Below are 10,415 nucleotides of genomic sequence, written 5' to 3'. Positions count from 1 at the left end.
ACACACACATACATATACTGTAACATGTGTGATATCTTTCATTGATCTATGTTGTTTTGGCTGTCTTCAGGTGTGGACCATTGTAATCAGGGGGTGTGGCTCACCTTTTAAATACATTTTGCTTTACTTTCATTCCAAAAGCAACAACCAATGATAGTATATCTGAAAGCAAACAGTTAAGGGGCAAAACACGAGGAGGAATGTCGCTCCAAATGTTCCATCATCATTATTTCCAATAATAGACTGTTAGCTGGAAGGGGGATGGTAGTAATGGAAGCGACAGTGGCATCTCAAGCAGCTAATGAGTTCACCACCTTTTAAACTTGTTCTTGTGTAGTCACACAATTGCTTTCAACACCTCAGAGAGATTTCCAGTCGATATGTTGTACCTGTTACTGTTTTGGGCACACACAATGTCTATGTCTAGTTCTAGGTCTAGGTCTAAAGATCTGAAGACTCTGTTCTGTTGTGTGACTGCGTGCAAACCAACATTGCCATACAGCCTGAAGAGGACTTACATGAGCTTATTTATTTACTCAGTTAAGATTACGGTTTGAAAGAAGAGTTATACTATTATAGACTGAGGTCGGGGGGGCCCTGCCTGAAGAACCTGGACGTGGTTGGGGTAGTGGTGGTCTAGTCTAGTGGATAGTGAGTTGGAATGGTGATTGGAAGGTTGTGAGTTCAAATCCAGCCTGAAACACCACCACTAGTGTGGCCTTGAGTAAGGCACTTTGCCCACAGTTACTCCAGGGGGAATGTGCTTGGAATTGTAAGTCGCTTTGCATTAAAAGTGTCTGCTAAATGGCTAATTCTAAATTCTGGTTGGATACAAACTAGTTTGGTGTGAGTCGAGGAGGTGCGTCTTATAGGCTGCGCTGGGGCCTGGGCCTTGGAGCGAAGGCTACAAACTGATCCTGGGCACGGCCCCTCAGGGACCCTCAACACTCCCCGTTCTTCCCTCGGCTCATGACCCTACTGGAAGTGAGACTTAGTTTTGTACTGTATAGTGGATTTATTCGTTTGTTTTGTTTACTGGGGTATTATCTATTCAGTCTTTTTGAGCCCTAGTAATAACCTAATCTTAGTGGTTTCCTTCTAGAAGCTACTATTGAAGCATCTTATTCCACAGTGTTGCCATTACATTACATGCCTATTCTTAATAAACTCTGCAAACTCTGGCTCTCTGCATTATGTGCTTTGCTCTGCTGGACCCCATACATTAGAGATCGTTACATTAGTTAGGTGTTTTTGGAATATGCCAAGTCTGGAATAAAAAATAAATCATTCACAACATGGACCTCAAAACCTCTCTCTCTCTCACACACACACACACACACACACACACACACACACGCACGCACACACACACACACACACACACACACACACACACACACACACACACACACAGCCTCCTACTGTGTTGCAATGACACAAGATCATAAATCAAACACAGTCTAATTGGAGCGAGAGCAAGGAAGCGTAATATGCAAACACACACACACACACACACACACACACACACACACACACACACACACACACACACACACACACACACTGTCACACTGTGCATTACATAGAAAGGCAGATAATGAGTGTGATTTAGACTGGAGAGGAACCTGGTAAGCATGACCCTGTGTTGATTGCAGGTCACTGACCAAACAAGAATAAAGAGCAGTGTTTTAGCATCATTGGTGGGTCATTATACAACATATATGTTGGGGGTGCAAGGAAAGGACAAGGAGGAAGCGAGTAAACATTATGAATAAAGATAAGCTTTGTGCACCAAGTGCAAAAATAAGCAAGAAAATCACAAAAGGCTACTAAATGTTCTCCTTCTGTCCCCAGAATTAAAGTCATTGTGAGAAATGGGTATTGACATACCCATTGGCCTAATCCATAGAGATTACCAATACAACAGTTGTATGATTCCTCAACAAAGTGACACGTGTTGCTTAGCTCGGTTCAGAGAACTGCTGTGCGAATCCTAAACACTCCATTAGACTGCAAATGAGACGCATCTAACCAGATTCTCCTAGGCTAAAGTTAGCGTGTTAGCTTCTATAATGTCATTTCTTATTTTGGCTTTCCTAACTCGATATCTAACCAGCTGTGCTAAGAGTCTGGATGATTTTATTATCAAAAGTGGGGCGTGTCCCTGCAAATGTGGCCAGTTAAGTGATATTCTTGATATTCTGTTGAGGTGGCTGATCACACTGTCAACCTTCTGATTGCTAGCTGGCTGCCTTAACCCCTGTGCCAGACACACCTCTCTGCCATTTTTTAATTCAAGCTGATACACATACGTACCTATCTTTTTACACCTTTTTTATCTATCTATCTATCTATCTATCTATCTATCTATCTATCTATCTATCTGAATTACCTGTAATCGAGTTTCGTGGAATTACCCCCCAGATCTGTAAAGATATTTGGATATTCATTTTCGAACAATAAAGGCATCAATGGAGAAATGACATAAATGTATTGTACGTAGATGACACCTTATTCAGTACAAATTATATATAATATAATGATATAACCTGCAGATGAAATATTTCTCTGTTTGTTGCTAGCTAGCTACATCATAATTAAGTATGTACACTATGTAGCTAGCTAGCTTCGTTCATTGGTCACTGTTTAGTTTTTCTGACTGCCTTGTGGACTGAGGACCAATACTGGGTATATTACATTCAGAGTCGTAAGAAGGAAAACACCAGGCATCCTACAACAAGGGAGTTATTGTGTTCCTATGTGTTATGTTGTAGATAGAAATCATGGCAGTTTGTCAGTCCCCTGGACAGTGAAAAGGCCCATAGGCTTAATAATGACTGTTAGGGCTAGGCCGTGTCTCTGCAAATTCAATTCAACATTTAATCACTCCAGCAAAAGGTTACAGGCATTCGTCCTCCTAGTTACAGAGGCCCTCTAACATAGAGTACACATACTTACACACAGACATAGGCACAGATACAGACACACACACGCACACACACACACACACACGCACGCACGCACGCACGCACGCACGCACGCACGCACGCACACACGCACGCACGCACGCACGCACACACGCACACACGCACACACGCACACACGCACACACGCACACACGCACACACACACACACATACACACACACACACACACACACACACACACACACACACTCTCTATTTTGCCCAATAAATAATTTAAACTGAGGTCAAAAAACATTTGGGTCTGTTTGGCATGTTTAGTGTGAATTGGGCCCTATGGTGACACCAATACATGTTCCAAAACTGTCTCAGTAAATTGACCACCGCTAAGGTACTTTGGGAACGTAAGGTACTTTGGGAATGAACAAGCCCTTCATAGGCCTCTGACATGAGACTTTGTATTGATATGATCCCCTCTGGGCACCCAGTTATAATTTAAGAACCTGGAGAATCTGGCTAGTCTGGGCATGGATATCCATAGCAATACCACAGGAGGTTACATCACGTAGGCTTACTGGGGCAGAGGGCGGGCTGGTTTGGAGGGGCATGATCAGATGCTGGTCTTGGTCTGCCCCCGATGGTTCAATCTGTCACTTTCAGTCTGAGTGATGATCCCAGAAACAGTCTGAGTGATGATCCCAGAGCCAAACACAACCATCTCTCATCTTATTGATCGTTCTGCCACATTTTTTTTTTTTTTTTACTTTTTTGCCACACAATTCTGACTGTCTCTCTCCCTTCATATCCATAGAGACTATAGCCAGTGATGGTTGTATTGTCCCTTAATGGTCCAGTACTGTATGAAGATTTGAGCTTTAATAGAGTGATACATGATACGTTGAAAGCAGTCAAGGAACCAGGTCACATGATCAAGGATGTTAAGTGGAGTGTGTTGTTTTTATTTTTTTTGCACTGGTCTTTACACGTGTACCATGTGTTCGTTCACATGGATATGCACACATTTGCCGCTATTACAAATGTAACATATTGTAAAAAAAATAAAAAAAATAACTGAGGTTAGAATTAACTGAATTAACCGAAAACACACCAACACACGAAACAAGAATGTACCGTCACAGTTTTTGGCTATAAAGGGAAGCAATCTGAAAACAATCGTGGCTATATAACCAACATTTATATTCTTGAAACCTCAACAACTAATCTGCAATTAAATTCTTTTAAGCAGCTTGCAAGCCTAAAATGTATGAAGTGTAGGGTGCAGGGTCATTTAGCAGTTTGATATTATGTGCTTACTTTTCTGCATCTATGCCTCTGCAATGCTCTGTCTGCCAGAGAAAATAGATTTGAAGTGTAAAACCTACATCGTCATTTGGTATGTCTCAGATCACCGTAAATTGTTAAACTGTGGCTCAAGTTACATGGCAGTGTTGGTATAGTCTGGCCATTACTATATTATACTTTTGCAGTGGTTTACATACCGTCCAATGCTTTACATACCGTCCAGTGGTCCTTGGGCAAGACACTGAACCCCAAATTGCTCCCAACGAGCGAGCCGGTGCCTTGCATGGTAGCTTGCCGTTAATGTGTGTGTGAATGGGTGAATGAGAGGCCATTGTAAAGCACTTTTTAATAAGGTGCTATATAAGTTCAGTGACTAATACTGTAAGTCCAAGCTGGTGAAAGTTATCTGCAAATAGGTCAAATTAATTATCATGTCGTCATGTCGGATTGGAACTGCCTGTGACCTTCCTGTGAGTGTATGTACACGGTGAATACTACAATGTCCTTAGAATAGACAGACATAGACAGATGGAAACTGAGGGGCTGGTCCGAGTTCACCTGGAGTTCGAGTGAGCCTGTCAGCAGCACTATCCAGCTACCAATGCTAACATAATGTCATTTACTTTAGAGTTGAGAATGGACAATATCTGTCTAGTCTAAGGACATAAATCAAATCTGCTTGGCTAGCAGTAGCATTTGAAAAGAAGTGTACTGTTTGCATGAAAAACACCAAAGAAGATAGACCTGAATCATATTGGATAATAACCAGGTATGTTAAGACTGGACAAAATGTGACTTGATGTAGAAGTTGTAGGAGACCCATTTCCGACCCCGGTCTATGATTGAAACTGCATAATTACCTTAAATAATTGAAGATCCACAAGACAGTCAGCTCTTCGTGCTCCTGAGCTGACAGCCACAGCTGCAAGGGATTCTGGGATGAATGAGGTACGCCGATGCCTGGAGAAAGGTTACTGACATGGTAACCAAGGGAAACAGCTTATGCCAGCACTTCTGGAGGTTAATAAACTCTGTCTGTATGAAGGAGGGGACACTCAGGGGACAGGGAATTACTGTAAGACAAGGTATAAGTGGTCAGACGGCTTGCGAGTTTGCAGCCTACCCTTGTTGAAAACGACATTGGTTATTGGGTTTCATTAACCCAGGTGACAAAGTAAACTGGCTAAACCAACATCATATAGATCCACTTAACATATACCCACCCACACAAACACTCAACAACAAATAATTTAATTGGGGGTTTATTAGATGGTACTTCGTACGACTCTCAGTCTCACAAATAAAAGCAACAACCGACAAAAGACTGAGGAGCGATACACAGAGCAAGACAAATAAGAACGTGCCCCTCCGCACCTATTTTCTGAGTGGGGCAGTCCCACTCATATTTTTCATTTTATTGACAGATACAGTAGAGATTTAGACAGGAAGGATGGGTGAGAGAGAGAGGAGGGATGACATGCGGGATATGTCCCCGGCCGGAATCGAACCGGGGACTGCGGTTACATGGTCAACGCTTAACCCGCTACGCCACCTAAGCGCCCTAAATTATACAATTTAATGCCGGTGAATGCTCTCATGCAGTATTCATGTATGCACATAAAAGCTGTATCATCCTGGTTCATCTACAGGGGACTGGTTCAAATCTGTTCAGTGGGCTATGTTGTGATGGCTATGTTGGGCTATCCAGGGCCGGTCTGTTAGGAGTCCGTACAAGCAGTAAAAGTGCTAGAACCCAAGTGTCCGAAGAGATAACTTTCAAATTATGATACAAAGTTATATACAGAAGAAAAAGAAAAAAAAGTATCCGCTGTGATTCTACTAGTTTCATGAACGAGATGAAGGTGGAGAGAGTGGAGATGTATGCGAGAGAGAGAAAGAATGACATAAAGAAAGGCACAAAGAGAAAAGAACAGGAATAGAATGGGACGTAGAGAAGATTCAAATAAATAAATAAAGCCAGGGAAGAGTAAAAGAGATGGAATGGAAGACATGGGTGCCTAATGCCCTAACGCCTAACCTCACCATTGTCATCCATGTAAATTGAGATAGATTGCAGCTGCACAGAGGACTTAGCAAGGTGTCAGTGACAATGGAAACAACAGAGCCTCCATTGAGCACGGGACAAACTGTTCCTTCACATCCGTCCTTGATTCAAGAAACACTCACTTTTCCTAAAAACCAATGCGGTTTGAAAAGCAAGCAAGCAATAGAGGATGAACTCCACTCTCATTAGTGCACATTCTAAGCACAGTGCACTTCTTTTAATCAGAAGAGGCTATGTCACTGTTGCGGAGGGGCTCTCCGCTACTAAGTCATATTTTATATTTTAAGCCATATTTTCAAGTTTTGATCAAAACAGAATGAACTGAAACAAAATTGTAGTAGAGGTTATCTGCCGGGTCAGGAAGGTCCCGTGGGGGGGCAGTATAGCTTCCGGGTTAGTCTAATGTGGGGAACGGCCATGCTCTGTAATGCTCTGCACTTATTACTATAAACCAGTTAATGTTTACCCGCTGTCCGCTCATCATTATTATATTAGGAAGATATCACATCTGGCGACGAGATAAACGGTGAACTTGGAGGAAGTTGTGGAAAAGACGAACAACTTGTGAGTTCTAGAACGCGGACAACTCGGCTAATGTCGGAGGACGAGGGAGCTAATAGTGATAACCCAGACGTCGAGATGGCTACCATGATGGTCGGAACACTCACTGCTTTTGACAGTAACACCCAGACGTGGGAGGAGTATGTCGAAGTTTTGGGACATTTTTTCATTGCAAATGGGATTACGGATGCGGATAGGAAGCGGGCAATATTGCTAAGCTCTGTAGGCAGTCGGACATACAGTTTAATGAGGAACTTGTTAAGCCCGGACAAGCCTGGTGAGAAGACATATGACGTCTTGACCGCACTGCTTCAGTCGCATTATAACCCGAAGCCCAGCGAGATAGTCCAAAGATTTAAATTTAATTCAAGGATTAGAGCGGCAAATGAAACTGTGACGGAGTATGTGGCAGTACTAAGAGAGCTGGCTCAACATTGCAACTACGGTGACAAATTGAAAGAGATGCTACGCGACAGGCTCGTATGTGGCATAGCAGATGATCGCATACAGCGGAGATTGTTGGCGGAGGCGGAGCTAACGTTCGACAGAGCATTGACAGTCGCGCAAGCCATGGAAACTGCAAATAGGGATGTGCAGGATCTGCAGTTGGGACCGAGAACGCTGGACAGTACTGTGAGTAAAGCTGTATCCCATGCACCAGTGTATAATGTGAAGGAAAAACAGAAGTGGCAAGGACAAACAACTCCATTGTTGGCATGTTATAGATGTGGGGGTGAACATATGGCAAGGGACTGTCGTTTTCTCAATGAAAAGTGCCATGGCTGTGGGAAAAATGGGCATGTGAAGAAAATGTGCAAATCCTCAACTCCGGATCAACTTAAGCTTAAGGGAGGAGGGAAGTACAAGCAAAATAGTTTTAGAAATGATAAAAAGCAGTCTGCCCATCACATAAGTGAATCTCCTGAGAATGTTTCAAGCGACGAAGATGTGTTTACTATGTACAATCTAACAGAGTCCAAGTTAACAAAAGTTGATCCCATTACCACACAGCTTAACATAAATGAGAGTACTGTTAAATTTGAAGTGGATACTGGCTGCAGTGTGACAATCTTGACAAAGACTGAATATGCCAAGCTATGGACAGCAGGGGGCACAAAAGAGCTGCAGGATTGCTCAGTGACTCTGAAAACGTATACAGGTGAAAAAGTACCTACACTGGGAGTAGCAGAAGTGACTGTAAAGTACAGAGACCAAGTAAAACAGCTACCAGTAGTGGTCGTAGCAGGCACAGGACCCAACCTGTTGGGCAGGGGATGGATCAAAGAGCTAGGAATGAACTGTGTGCTGGTGAATAAAATGGAGCAGCTACAACTGACATTACAGGATGTGCTAAAGCAACATGAGGATGTGTTCAAAGAGGAACTGGGAACCTGGGTAGGCCCACCAGCGAAAATCTATGTCAAGGAAGGCGTTGCCCCAAAGTTCTATAAACCTAGACCAGTCCCCTACGCCATGAGGAAGAAGGTGGAGATCGAGTTAGAGAGACTCACAGACCAGGGAATTATTGAACCAGTGAAGTTCTCTGAGTGGGCAGCACCGATCGTGCCTGTGTTAAAGTCTGATAATTCAGTGCGCATATGTGGAGACTACAAAGTCACTGTCAACCAGGTGTCGAAGCTTGAGCAGTATCCAATCCCAAGATTGGAGGACTTGTTTGAAAAGTTGTCCGACGGGGAGAAGTTCAGCAAACTGGACCTGAGCCATGCGTATCAACAGGTGACACTTGATGAAGCATCCAAGCCATATGTCACTATTAACACGCACAAAGGTCTTTTTCAGGTGAATCGTCTTCCATTCGGGGTCTCCTCCAGCCCAGCAATTTTTCAAAGGATGATGGAGAGTCTGGTGGCCGGCATTCCAAATGTGGCCGTCTATCTGGATGACATTTTGCTGACGGGGCGGAGCGACCAAGATCACCTGGCCACACTAAACCAGGTGTTGACGCGGCTCCAGGAAGCTGGCCTTCGTCTGAAACGCAACAAGTGTGCATTCATGGAACAGGAAGCAGAGTTCCTAGGACATAAGGTGGACGCCTCGGGATTACATCCTCTACCACACAAGGTCAGTGCCATACAGAAGGCACCAGCACCGACCAATGTCACAGAACTGAGAGCATACCTTGGCCTACTCAACTACTACAACAGGTTTCTGCCAAACCTGTCAACATTGTTATCGCCTTTACATGAACTGTTGAGGAAAGAGACAACATGGAAATGGGAGAAAAAACAGGAGAGAGCTTTTGAGGAGTCGAAGCGACTTATGCAGTCATCTAAGGTGTTAATGCATTATGACAGCCAAAAAGATCTGATCCTGTCATGCGACGCTTCTCCGTATGGAGTGGGGGCGGTGTTGTCACATCGCATGCCAGATGGACAGGAGAGGCCCATCAGCTTCATGTCGCGGACACTGACGTCGGCTGAATCCAACTATTCACAACTGGACAAGGAAGGTCTGGCGGTGATGTTTGGCATCCAGCGCTTTCATAAATATGTATATGGAAGGAAGTTCGTCATTTGCACTGACCACAAACCCTTACTATCTCTCTTCAATGAGATGAAAGCTGTGCCTCAAATGGCATCCCCTCGTATTCAGCGGTGGGCAGTAACGTTGCTAGCGTATGAGTACGAGATTGTTTACAAGCCAGGGAAATACCACAGCAATGCAGATGCCCTGAGTCGACTCCCTCTGCCTCATCAGTCCACAGAGAGAGAGCAAGAAGAACGAGTGCTGATGATGGAGAATGTGACCCTCGTCTCGGCAGCGGAAATGAGGAAATGGACAAGCAGGGACCCTGTGTTGTCCAGAGTGACAGAGTTTGTCCAACATGGTTGGCCGTCACAAGTCCCAGACCCAGCTTTCCAACCGTATGCTGTTAGGAAAACAGAGTTAAGTGTGCAAGATGGCTGCGTACTGTGGGGCTCACGGGTGGTGGTGCCGCCGCCTGGACGAGACGCTTTGTTACAGCAGCTACATCAAGGTCACATTGGCATCACAAGAATGAAAGCCTTGGGGCGGAGCTACTTCTGGTGGCCAAAGTTGGATGCGGACATCGAGGCTGTAGTCAAGAGATGTGTCACATGCCAAGAACACCGCAACTCGCCAGCTCCAGCACCACTTCACCCATGGGAGTGGCCAAGCAAACCATGGCAAAGGCTGCACATTGATTATGCAGGTCCGTTTATGGGACACATGTTTTTGATCCTGATGGACGCGCATTCAAAATGGATGGATGCTTACCCGGTGACAGCCTCGACTTCAGCCATCACCATTGAATGTCTACGGAAGAGCTTCAGCATTCAGGGGCTACCAGAGACAATTGTGTCTGATAATGGCTCATGTTTTGTAAGCACGGAATTCAAACAATTTATGCAGAAAAACGGCATTGAGCACATCACCTCTGCTCCCTATCATGCTTCCTCCAATGGCTGTGCTGAGCGTGCAGTCCAGACATTCAAGTCAATGATGAAAAAGGCAGGTGAAGGGAGCATCAACACTAAGGTGTCAAGAGTGTTGTTTAGTTATCGCATTACACCACAGTCCAC

This window comes from Nansenia antarctica, assembly GCF_963989245.1.
Source record: "Nansenia antarctica genome assembly, chromosome: 19".
NCBI lineage: Eukaryota > Metazoa > Chordata > Actinopteri > Argentiniformes > Microstomatidae > Nansenia > Nansenia antarctica.
Note: the sequence above shows the minus strand (reverse complement) of the source record.